The following is a 12,937-nucleotide window of genomic DNA, read 5'->3' as shown; positions in this document are numbered from 1 at the left end:
CCGCTCTACTTTGGATTGTTATCGAGCAAAACCTGTCATCAGCATGGATGCACGTCCTCTGGAATGGTGGTTGAAGCATGAAGGGACATATGAATCTTAGCACATCTAGCACATAAATATCATGTGATGCCAGCTACAACAATGCCATGCGAACGCCTGTTCTCACTTTCAGGTGACATTGTAAAAAAGAAGCAGGCAACATTATCTCCTGCAAATTGTAACCAAGCTTGTTTGTCTGAGCAATTGGCTGAAGTAGGACTGAGTGGACTTGTAGGCGCTAAAGTTTTACATCGTTTTATTTTTGAATGCAGTTATTTTTTGTACATAATTCTACATTTGTAAGTTCAACTTGTATTAGATGAATTGAAAAATACTATTTCTTTTGGTTTTACTGTGAAAATATTTGCAATCAAAATAAAGTGAGCACTGTACACTTTGTAGTCTGTGGTGTAATTGAAATCAATATATTTGAAAATGTAGATAACATCCAAAAATATTTAAATAAATGATATTCGATTATTGTTTAAGAGCACGATTAATCACAATTAATTTTTCTAATCACTTGACAGCCTTAAATATTTCCTTTTGTTTGTTTTAAACCTGCTGCCTATTAATTTCAATTGGTGACCCCCTAGTTCTTGTGTTATGAAGAGTAAATAACACTTATTTCCTTTCTCCACACCAGTCATGATTTTATAGACCTCTATCATATCTCCCCTTAGTCGTCTCTTTTCCAAGCTGAAAAGTCCCAATCTTATTAATTTCTCCTCATATAGAAGCTGTTCCATGCCCCTAATCATTTTTGTTGCCCTTTTCTGTACCTTTTCCAATTCCAATATATCTTTTTTGAGATGGGGTGACCACATCTGCACACAGTATTCAAGATGTGGATGTACCATGGATTTATATAGAGGTAATATGATATTTTCTGTCTTATTATCTATCCCTTTCTTAATGATTCCCAACATTCTTGATTCTTTTATTAGAAATTCAGAGCTTGTTTACCCTGAAAGATTCTGTGGACCACCGGAGAACTGTTAGGATTATGACAGCGCAGAACGAAGGTGTGAAATCAGATTAATTGAGAGAGGAGGTAATTTTTAGTCAGGCTCTTTAGAGTTCTTGGGGTTTGATTGCTTCTTGTAAACTCCTGTTTAATGCAGTTGCCCAAACAACTCTTGAAACAAATATCTTTGCTAAAGAATCAACACTTTGCTCCCTTTGGCCAATGGAGCTTTTAATCCACATCTCTGAGACTACCCCTACTCCCCTCCCAAGTTCTATGACAAAGGGAAGAATAGGCCTGACAGTCCTTATATTGCTAAGGTGAAAAGTGTGGTGGGGGGAACCCTTAAAGATGTCTCTCATTCCTTCATATGTGATAAAGTAACAATACATAAATAATGTAAATAAAATAGGGGGCATAACCCCCTTTTTTCTCCCCTTTTGCAGATCATTGCTAAAGGGGATAAACTGAATCATACAAATGTATGGCCAGATTTTGAGCTGGTGTAAATCAGTATCGTTATGGCAACTGAAATGGAGCTACACCAATTTACAGCAGCTGAGGATCTCTACCATAATTTTTGTTTAAAAGTTTTTCTTCCGGTGTTACAAGATTTTCCTACAACTCTCAGAAACATCTGAAGATGTGATGTCAAAACAGTGGTGTCCCACCCTTGTCTGGAGCCACTAACTACAAAGGACTCTAGAATTAGACAGAAACAATTCTCTGCTCTGGTAGCTGTTTGTGTAAACCTTGCTTATCTCTACGATCTGGCCAGCAATGTTAAATTACACTCTGTGTAATGTATAGTTAGGCGCAGACAATTAAATACCAATGAAAATGGTATCCCAGCCAACAGGGCAGAAGAGAAGCAGTCATAATCCACTTGGCAGCTGGGGGAGACAGGCAGAAAATATTAACCTTCCTCTTATGCCTTTTCTCTAACCTCCATTTTATCTCTGTCTGTCTGTCTTGTCTTGCCGGCATTGTCTGCACAGCAAAACTTAAACCCCTACCTAGCACGACTGCCAGTAATTGATTTGGCTGAATTACTACTGAGCATGCTAAAGATGCAAGTAGAGACAAAGAAACTGTGTTCAGCTATTGTGCTGAAGCCCAAATTCTAAGCATGGTCCTTCCTCATCCTCACTCGAAGTCTGACTGCACTCAGGACCAGTTTATGTAAACCAGTGGCTGACAACACGTTCAGTGGCCCCTTAATATTACAGTCCAGACAAGTCTTCTAGCTTTCATTGATTGGTTTCTAGCATGAAAAGCCCACTGGGCTCCTCATCCCATCCCAGTAAGGAAGTGTCTTGACTGCCGAGGAATGATAAAACTACGTCTAAAGGGCCCTATCCAGTGTCCGCTAAAGTTAGTGGGATTGTTTTCAGTGAGATTGGATCAGAGCAAGAGCACAAGGAGAGTTGGTCTCCTACTGAAGTCAATGGAAAGGTTCTGTAAGGTACTTCCTATCAGTGATCAGAGTTCACACACGAGGTCTGATTGCCAGGAGATCCAATCCAAGGGGACGAGGCAGCGAGGCAGCTGGTAGGGTCAGGTGAGGCAGCAACACAGGGTCAGGAGCAGTGACAAGGCAGGGTCAGGTGGGTCTGAGTAGCAACTAGTGGGAAATTGCTCAGACAAGTCCAGAAAGGAAGAAGGAAGTTTATATATAACCACTAGCCAATCAGGGTCAAGACTATGTGGCCAACCAGGAGGCGGGTTGTAGAGCCCTGGACGCTGACCTAGCCAAGGAATTTGCTGGTAATCCGATGTGTCGGGTGTCCCAACGGCCACTGTTGCTTCCCAAAAATCCAGTGGGCCTGGGTTTGAGACCAGGGTCCTGACAGGTTTCCATTGATTTCAACAGATGCTGGCCCTTAAGCCTTAGTTGATTTTCATTGGGAGTGGGGTGCCAAACTCACTTAGGCCCTTTGGAAAATCCTAGACCTAAAGCCATTTCCTGCATGAGAGTTCTGTACGTTATTAGTTCTATTGTTCCAGACCGAGATACTCTGTGGGCATCAGGAATTTAGTTGCCTTGTAAACTAACCATGAATTGAGACCATCCGTAATCTTTCGCCTCCTGTTGGAGCCAGGGTTTATCATTAGGCTGAACTTTCACGCAAGAAAGGGATGTGAAGGCAGGCGTGTCCAGTATTCCCACAAATATAATTCCATATGCATGCAATGCTGTCTCCTATTCACCAAGCCCCAACCTATGTCACATTCAAGTCCCTCCTTAAGATTCACTTCACTTCTCCCACAATACCCATAAGAAGAGAACTGTGTCAAATATTTTAAGACATCAAAACCCTCCTGTGAGTTGTTTCTTCTTCTCGGCTTCCCAGTAAATCCCATTTTCTCCATATGGTAGGAAGTAACCCAGGGAAGCGAACTTGGACTTGCTGCATGGAGGACCCAGCCAGTATTGCTTCCCACAAGTCCCTGGGCTGAAACTCGGTGGAGAGGGAGGCCATGGGTCCCCCACCTCACCTCTTAAGGACTGAGGCCCAGATGCTGGTGGAAAACCGAAGATTCCTGGCTTAAGGTCAGGAACAGGCACCACTACCATCCTGAGAGAGGGGCACATGGCCAGAAGTCGGGTGTGCTAACCACTAGGCTACTCGGCCTTCTAAGCCCCCTATCATAATGAGCTTGACTAGAAAGTGTGCTCTAGTGGCTGAAGCAAGGACAAGGCAACAGAATTCTTAAGTTTTATTCCTGTCTCTGCCACTGATTTTCTGTCTGGTCTTGGCCAAGTCACTTCTCTGCATCTCAGTTCACCAATTTGTAAAACAGAGGGAACCATTTGGATCCATCTTTACCATAGGTCTTGGGAGGTTTAATGCATTAGTGTTTATGAAGTACTTTGCAAGTCTTGAATGGAAGTGCCCAAGATATGCATAGGAAGTTACATGTGCTATCAAATAGTGAATAATTCTTAGCAAATAATGTATTCCAGTTCTTTCTGTTTACAAATTGTCCATAAACAGCTGCTGATTTTCTCATATTGATGTGTTGTTGCCAGTTAATGTGAGTGACTAGCCTTTGGCCCAGAGCGTGTTTCATGAGCAAATTGTAGTTAGTGTCCAACGTTTGAATTATAAGCCATGGTGGTTGAGCATGACCTATGAGCTCCTTAGTGCTCAGACTCCAGTTCACATATTCAAAATTAATTTTCTATGGATAGTTACTTAAAATTCACCACCTCCATGTACATTTCATGCCTGCAAACTCATTCACTAGGAGAGTTACAGAAAGTGAATGCAAAAAAAGGGGCACAAATGTATCCAGAGTGAATTCTGCTTTTTATTCCCAATATGCATGGAAAACAGTTTTCAGGTACTTGTCGAGTTCTGCTACCAAGTTCTCATACAAAACATCCAGCCCACTTCAGAACATCTCCCACAGAACCAACTCTGCATCTTCTGGAGAGGCCCCTACACCCACGGTATATCCCATGAGGAGACGTCTAGCTCCCAGTCTGTGGTCACTTTATGCCAGCGAAACTGATGCAAAGTGGCCACACCACTGGATGTTGTACCTCCATCCGTCACGTGAGGATAATATATGCCTGATCCATTGGATGCTGTGAGACTCAGTGCACTATAAAGTGTTTTGAGATCCTTGGAAGAAAAGGTGCTATAAGTCACTGAAACGTATTTTATTTATATTTCAATAATAATGTGAGCTCTTTACTAATAACATAATATGAGCAAAAAGAAAAGGAGTACTTGTGGCACCTTAGAGACTAACCAATTTAATTGAGCATGAGCTTTCGTGAGCTACAGCATGTTTCATGCACTATGGTGGCCTCTGTAGAGACATCAACCCTGCTATGAAGGTCCAGATCTATAGAACCATGGTTACACATCAATGCTATCATACAGCAGTGAAACGTGGGCATGGAGGAAGGTCAAGAACACCAGATTGTTTTTGTTGTCTTCCTCAGCTGCTTCATATTAAATGGCAGGACAAGATCAGAAATGAGGATTTTTGTAGCTAAACCCACCTACCACCTCCATCAGCACTCGCTTGGTTTCAGTGGCTTTCTTTGTACAGGCATATTACTAGGATAAAAGACCAACGAATTCTGAAGCATGTCTGACGAGGAATGCTGCTCCATGGCCGATGAGCATGGATTTGTTCACCAAAAGCTTTGATGGCGCAATAAGATTCCCAATGATGGACATTAAATGGTCTGGCTGGATTTTCAGTTTTAAGGACCTACCTAGAGATCGACCTGCATGGCATTTGATCTGCCAGGAGGCTATGTCCCTTTGGGATTTGCCATGATGCCAGATTACTCCATAATCTGAAGTAACCAGACATGAGCAAAATAGTATCCAAACCCTGCTAAACTTTGAGGGTTCTGATTAAATGTACCTCGGATCTGAACTGTCCCTTGTTTCACCCGTCTCTACAAATAACTTCAGCTTGGGTATCATAGAATCCTAGAATATCAGGGTTGGAAGGGACCTCAGGAGGTCATCTAGTCCAACCCCCTGCTCAAAGCAGGACCAATCCCCAACTAAATCATCCAAATTAGATGGTAGATGGGTGCACATTTAAATATCACGGACCTGATCCTGCTATTACTGAAGCTTTGTTTCTTTGCTGTTCCCCAGCAGGTGCTGCTAAATACTTTATCTCCTTTGGGTCTGAAGATGCTACTTGTGTAATGAGAGGAGATCCAATTACAGGGTTATCCAATTTACCTTCCCAAAAGGTAAGTCCTGTTGAAAATGACACAGCAGGGCTGCCTGCTGCTGTGGCCAGTTCCTTGGATAAAGAAAGATCTTAGGAAGATATTTGTGTGGGGTTTGTTTTCTTCATTGTGTATTCCCACAACTTGGACCCCAGTGCTCTCTGAAACAGCAGGGAGCTAGAAATGGGTTCTGTGGCAGGGGGCAGTGTGTCCTCTCTGATCACTAATGAGCAAGGAGTTAATCTCAGCTCAGCAGCCCCTCACAACCACCACCACCTGCTCCCAGTGCTCAGGAGAAGGACTATATATTAGCTGCTGGGGAGACAGAAAGGAGAGGAACTGCCTAGGTCTGTGCTGAATCCACAACTAGGCCTATCTTGACATTATCCTTTAAAGTGAGTTCTGGTCCCTGTGTTTTGTTTCTGCCACCTCCGTCTACTAGCTTGCAGGGTCAAACCCAGGCCCTGGCTCAGAACATTGCGGAGAAGTGTAGACTCAGATCTGAACCACACAGCTGGCAAATGAGCAGCACACGCAGAACTCTCCGCTTCAGGGCCTCCACAAGAAACACTTGTTAAATTGGAGCAGGGTTTTCCGAGGCCAGGTAGGTAAGCACGTATTCCTTTATCTTCCGAACACCGCTCTGAGCCTGGAGTTAGGTCAGTTTTGGGGGCAGAGTTCAGTTCCTGTTCCATAAAGAAACAGAAGCTTCCAGACTTACGGCCTGCCAAGCACAGAGCATTTGTGTATGACATGAATTAGTCTCTTCCTTGTCCTTCATAACTAGTAACTGTGGAACATTGGGCTGTGAGGTCTATGGCCAGTATATTATCAGGCTTCCCCTAATGTTAACTTCCAGACCTTGATTGTGATGGCTTATTTAGCCATATTATCATTATTATTTGAATTCCCAGAGCATCTAGAGGCTTCCGGTCAGGATCAGGGCCCCACTATGTTGGATGACATTGAACAAATAACAGTCCCTACCCCAGACAGTTCTCAGTCTCAGAACTCACTGCCGCCGCCTTCATCTTGAAATCTCAAAGGCCTCTGTTGTCTGGAGAGACAGAGGCCATTTTGTGTTTAAAATTGGTGTGTGTTTCACTGCTTTCCCACTTGCACCTGACGTGTAATGTGCCTCACCATTTAGGTCCTTGCTGAGTTGGACCGTCTCCTGTGCTGTCCAGCTGTTGCTCGCGAAATAAGGAGGAGCTACATTTCAAAATTCACTTAAAAGCAATATCAAAAAACCCGGAAAGGCTTTGATCTTTCTAAATATTCCCTTTGTTCTGTCATTCGGCAATTCCTGTGTGCTTCAAAGGTAAGGTAACAATCCACTCTCTGTACTCTTCCCTGAACTGTGGTCATAAACTCACCCCTGACATACAGTTTAAATAACCCAGAGCCCTACAACCTTCAAATCAAGTAATGAAGATCTTTCCACTGTTCATTTTGTTAGATTAATAAAAGGCTACAATTTTCTCAAGACTCTCTCCTTGTGGTTCTTCCTCCCTGTGATGTAGCATTGGCTGTTCAAAGACGTACTGTGACGTTTCCAACAGTAAATAACAAAGTCATGTTGCCGCCTCTAGCCATAGACAGCACTGCCTTGGGCCTTCCTCATGCTGCCCACTTAACGGTAACAGTGCAGCATATGGGAGACAGAGTAACACCTCTGCTTTGGCGTGGAGTCTTCTACCTTTAACAAAATAATGGTGGATTGCTCAGCCTAGAGGCACTCTGGGGAATGCTAGCTAAATCCAATGAGGAAAGAGTGTTGTTTAGTGGCAAATGCAGGGGACTGCAGATCGGTCAATCTGCCACATTCCCTGTATGTGAAATTCAGTCACGGGGCAGGGATCAGCACAAGGCCTGTTTAAGCCCTCTTTTGAGGACCGAAGTGATGTATGAGTCTTATGGTGGCTCTCTGCATGGGGTCAACGTCTCCCCGTATGACCTTGGGCAAAACACTTTAACCCTTTTTGTGAAATCAGTGTGGGAAGTTGTTTGTGGGATCGCATACTGGAATGTGAACACTAGTAAAGAGATTGGTGATTTCCTTAATCAGGGAGGCAGCTTGGCTTAGTGGATAGGGCATTGAACTAAGCCTCAGGAGCTCTGGGTTTGGTTCCCAGCTCTGTCACTGGGTGAGCGTGGCCAAGTCCCTTCTCTGCACCTCATGGTCCCTGTCTGTTACATGGGGATGTGCCTGATGTCCTTTGTAAAATGCTTTGAGTTCCAGTGCTATAAGAGAGCATAAGCCTTCTTATCTTTCAAACGAAAGATGCCAGAGCAATGTGTGTTGTTTTATTATTATTTGATTGAAATAGAAACTTTTCATTAAATCTTGTATTTCCCATGGCTGTTCTTTCCTCTCTGAGGAAGAAAACAAGCCAAACAAAGCAACCTCACCAATGTTAGATAAGAGGGGTTTAGCGGGAAATGCTGGTAGGAAATGAAGGAAATAAATACACAACAATAATTACACTGTAAAGCTTCCAATTTGTATTTCTATATGTCATTTACATAATAACAAAGCTGAACCATTTGGTAGCTAATGACACAGGCTGATCTCAAGGTTTTGTTTTCTTGTAAGTTCCTTTCAATGGAAGCACTTTGATGTCTGTCAGCAACACATGCTCTTTTTGAGACAGTCTCCTATTTAGTTATTGACACTGTGTCCAAGGCCTGTTTTCCCCCTCCTCATGCTTAGATATTGACAATATGTCTAAGAACTCTCTTTCCCGCACCTCCTCTCCTCTCTTCTCTATTTCCAAGGCCGAACTTGTGAGCCCAAAATGGTAACTGGGCCAAAAATGTAAAAAACTGAGTCTAGGTCCTTTCTTTGAGCCTGATCCTGTGTGGTGGTGTTATTGAGAGCAGAGGATTTCCCAGACCCTTGCCCCTCTGTTGGGCCCTGTGCTGCAGTATTGTTTCATGGGTGAATCAGAAAACATGAATGCTGTTCCCAGCTCTGCCACTAACTGATCTGCCACGTGACAAGTAAAAATCACATGACCGCTCTGTGCCTCAGTTTCCCCATCTGTGCAATGGGGATAATGTTTGATTTGGTAAAGCACTTCAGGATCTTTACATAAAAAGTGTTCTGAGAATTAGGTGCTGTTATTATGGGCCCAAATTCTGAGGTCCTTTCTTGCTTTGTATTCAGTGCTTACTCAGACATAGCTCCCTTTGATTTGGATGGGAGTTAGTAATAATGACTGCCTTATTCAGACTATTAATTACTCGCTGTAAAGTCAACAGGGCAAGCACACATCTTAAAGAACAGTTGCACTTAAAAAGGTTTTTTTTAAATGAATAGAGGCTGATGGAAGTGTGGGGAGACAGGTTACTTCCTGCATATTTGGTGGGAATACCCTCACTTAGTTCCTGCATCTCAGCAGTAACTCTCTCCCATAGGCTCCTACAATCTTTCTTATGGGATTAGGCAGTGAGGGAATTTATGCTGTCAAAGGAGACAACAGAATTCCCAGCTCAGGATGGCTGCAGTATCCCACTGAATACAGAAAGAAGAACTGATGTTGAAACGTGGATGACCAAAATATGGGCTACATGAGTCATGGAAAACCTGACCGACTCAGAAAGTCTACATGAGGGAGACGATTTCAAACTATTGTTAAAATTAAGGAAACACAAACCATGGCCCCATCATTTTACTGAAGCCTTTACCCCTTGGAAAGTCTTTTAAGTGTTATTTTTTGGTTGGTTGATTTGACGTTTGTCGTGTGTTTATTGGATTCCTACTGAGTTTATAAAATCAGCTTACAAAAAAGGTGCAATGCGGAGAGATGGGTAAGCTCTTGGGGGCAGGAACTCTCTCTGCATGTGTACAGTGCCTAGCACAAAAGGGACTTTGAGCATGGTAGGGGGTTTCTAAGAATTACAGTACCTAAATATGAAATAATACGAATGGATAAACTAGCAGGTGAAGATGCTGTCACATTAAATGTGCTCCTGCTATAAATGCAACCCACCACCAATAAAATCCTGCCACAATTAGAAGAACAAAACACACAGGAACAGCGAGAACGTCTGGATTACTCAAACTATATGGATACAATTTGAGGGGGAAATTTGAGGGTGGTTTTTCTGTTTTGGGGTTTTATTTGTTTGGTTTGCCAGGAGTTCACATGCCTGATTTCAGATTTCTAATGACAACCAATACAACCTGATGGGCAACCCATTCTGATTTTTGTTTGATCAAGCTGGATACAGAGCAAATACAGCACTTGCAAAGGTTCCAAATAGCATGGCCAGCATGTGCACTAAGGGATGTTTGTAAACCCTGCCCAGTGCCAACACATCAATCCAGTTTTCTCCACGATGTTAACAGCAGAGCATTGCTGGAATCTTCTAAGAATACTTTCTTTTGAGAGAACTGCTGCCTTTTCTTTCTATAGACTGTTTTTCTTCCCATCATCACTAACTACCTCAGAGAGAGACAAGGTCCAGTCAGCATTGAATTAGGGACTGAAAGGATGAATGAGTCACTTAAGTCTTATATGTGGATCCTCAATTTATGAGAGGTCAATGTGAAAAGAAATAGTTTGGGCCAAATTCATCACTCATTCAGTGGAGTTACACCAAAGATTAATGTGGCCCCTTGATGCTGACTCCCTCTTTGTCCTGCGGTGAGTCATTTCATGTTTCTGCCTCAGTTTCTCCATCTGTAAATTGGGCAGAATAATAATTCCATACCTCACAAGCTATTGTGAGGATTAGTTACTTAAAGGTTGTAAATGCTTTGAAGGTGAAACATACTGAATAAGAGTGAAAGCATAGTCATTAATACAGTAATTACAAATCCTAACAGTATGCTCTACTCCCTTTTCCCCAGGGATCAGGAAGCATTGTACAAACTCTATTGTACTGTATAAAGGTCCAGGCCTCTAGCTCTTACTCATACGAGTTGTCCCTTTAAAACCACTGTGTGTGTGTGTGTAAGGGGTGTGGTTTCAGGCCTAGTACTGTACAAAAAAATAGCTGGGTTAATCATTGTAGCAGCAGTTGACACAATGCTGCAGTCACCAGGGCTCCAAGCTCCTCCTTTACAGGCATAAAGGAATCTTGGTTTAATGGGGTTGGCACAGAGTCTCAGTCATCATGGAACTCCAACCAGAGTCCCTGTATCAAAACACGGGGAGCAGGAGGTGATTTGATAAAAAGTCAGTTGGGGTGGTCAGGTAGTCAAAATCAGAAAAGGCTCAGGAAATGATTATCCACCTCTGGGGAGTAAGCCATTCCTTCCACACTTTCCTCTAAACACTCCTAATTGTGTTCCAAATGATTTACTTGTGCATTGTAAAGCCTCCAGGAATGCCTCTTTTAATAACCCCTTTGCTATTGGCTCTTCAGTCCACTTATCTGTTGCTGGTGCTCCCTGAGAATCCACTGAAATTGTTTATTTGGATCCATTGAAGCCCATGGAAGGTTAGAGTGAAGCGTGGACCAGTTACACCTTGTACCACTCAGTATCTATATTATATTATTATATATAGATACTATACTATATGCAAAACCTCAATACATCATGCACAGGACGGTACATAAAGCAGGAAAACTATTCTACATTGCAATAAAAATTCAAAAATCCATTGCAAGAGGTTTCAGGTATTGCTATAGTTTGGAAGAAAGTGTTACTTAAAAATTTATGAATGCCCAACCATATTTTAAGGGGGCAAATTCAGAGCTAACGCTGGCTTATCTTACTCACCCAAGCAGATCCCTTGTCTTCAGTGGGACAGCTCAGATGAGTAAGGCAACTGGACTGGCTCTAAGGTAGTGCTGGATACAGTGTGTGTTTTTTCTTTCTTCTCTGCCTGCTAAGGAATGAATTCTGCTCCCATTAGAATTAGTGTGAGTAGTAGGTGTAAATCTGATGGCATAATTTGGCCCTTAGATACATGGATGCCACGGTGATTGGGCTTGATATAAGAACTCAAGTACATTGTGTGCAAAATTGCTTGCTGAAAATAGTCTGGGTTCTTTCTGCACTTATAATTCCAAATGACCTTCTCTTTATCTGCCAGCCTAGACTTGTTTTTAGACAGTGGATCAATCAATGTATTCCTAAGAGTGGTGTAAAATTCACATTTCAGTGGCCAGAGAACTAGATCCTCCATTTGGCCCATCCCACCAGGGACATGATCTCAGGACTTTTGATGTGTCATTCTATCTACCTAAAAAGATAGCTGATCCCATCAGAGCCACCCAGACCTGTCTGGAATATCCAGCAGCTAATCCATCCACAGAAAAGATGTACCTCTCCCCTGCTGGTGCATTACAGCATGAGGCCTCAGTTGTGCTTTCCCTTTAAGGATGGAAAGAGGCACATTGTTGTTTATCTATATTTCAGTAGTGCCTATCAACTCCAATCAAGGATCACGGCCGAAGGGTGCAAAGCATGGGAGGACTAGTAATAAAGATAACTGTACCTAAGTCCAGAGAGAATACAATCTAGGTGTCAGAATAAAAACAAGACAAATGGGGATGGAGGAGTTAAGTGAATGAGGTGGTTATAAAAAGAATTTATCATAAAAGCAGAGGTCAGTTTGCCACTTGCTTTACCTGTGCCAGACAGAAGTGGGTTTTGGGGCATCACAACAGAGGTAAGTTTCAAGGAGGGATTTAAAACATACTGAGGTTGCAGCTTTACCAATACTGCAGGGGAGTTTCCCCCATGTGCAGGAGTGTTAAAGGGAGAAGTGGACAGGTGGGCAATTGAAGCTGCCCTCTCTGGCAGAGTGAAGGCAGAGATTGGTATCTCAATAAGCTAGTAGATATAGGTTGGGTGGGGCAAAATGCGGAAGGCCTTGAAAGCAGAATGAATGAGGAAACACACAGTGTGGGGTGAGGTGGTCAGTACAAAGAGCTGGGAAGCTAAATGTAATCACAACATTTGGAATGGACCTGAGGGGAGCAAAGCGGCTGGTTACAAGGCTAAATAAGGGATTGCAGTAGTTAAGGGGAACAGGACAAAGGCCTGAACAAGAGCCTTGGCAGTCCATACAGGCAAGGCTAAGTCTGAGAAATGTTACGCAGGACGAAGGGGCAAGACTTGGATGTGTGGGTAAAGGGCCATTTCCAAGATGACACCTGAGTAACTGGGAGGATGGTGGTGTTCTCCATGGTGAGGGAGGGATGGAGAAGGAAAGTCCTGGGGGGATGTGGATCAAAATCTCAGTGTTTGTACCTGT

General features: G+C 42.9%; 2 long non-coding RNA genes across 6 annotated transcripts in view; one reads left to right on the top strand and one right to left on the bottom strand.

Annotated features, from left to right (window-relative positions):
* The window catches only part of LOC119566821, a 65,367-nt gene that overhangs the window by 27,411 nt on the left and 25,019 nt on the right, over nucleotides 1-12,937 (bottom strand). The window lies entirely within an intron of this gene.
* LOC119566824 lies at nucleotides 896-7,201 on the top strand. The gene is made up of 2 exons (XR_005226235.1): nucleotides 896-5,741; nucleotides 6,163-7,201. It is a non-coding gene; the product is annotated as an uncharacterized LOC119566824 (long non-coding RNA).

Source organism: Chelonia mydas, chromosome 7 (assembly GCF_015237465.2).
Source record: "Chelonia mydas isolate rCheMyd1 chromosome 7, rCheMyd1.pri.v2, whole genome shotgun sequence".
NCBI lineage: Eukaryota > Metazoa > Chordata > Testudines > Cheloniidae > Chelonia > Chelonia mydas.
This window is presented reverse-complemented; position numbering and strand designations above follow the sequence as displayed.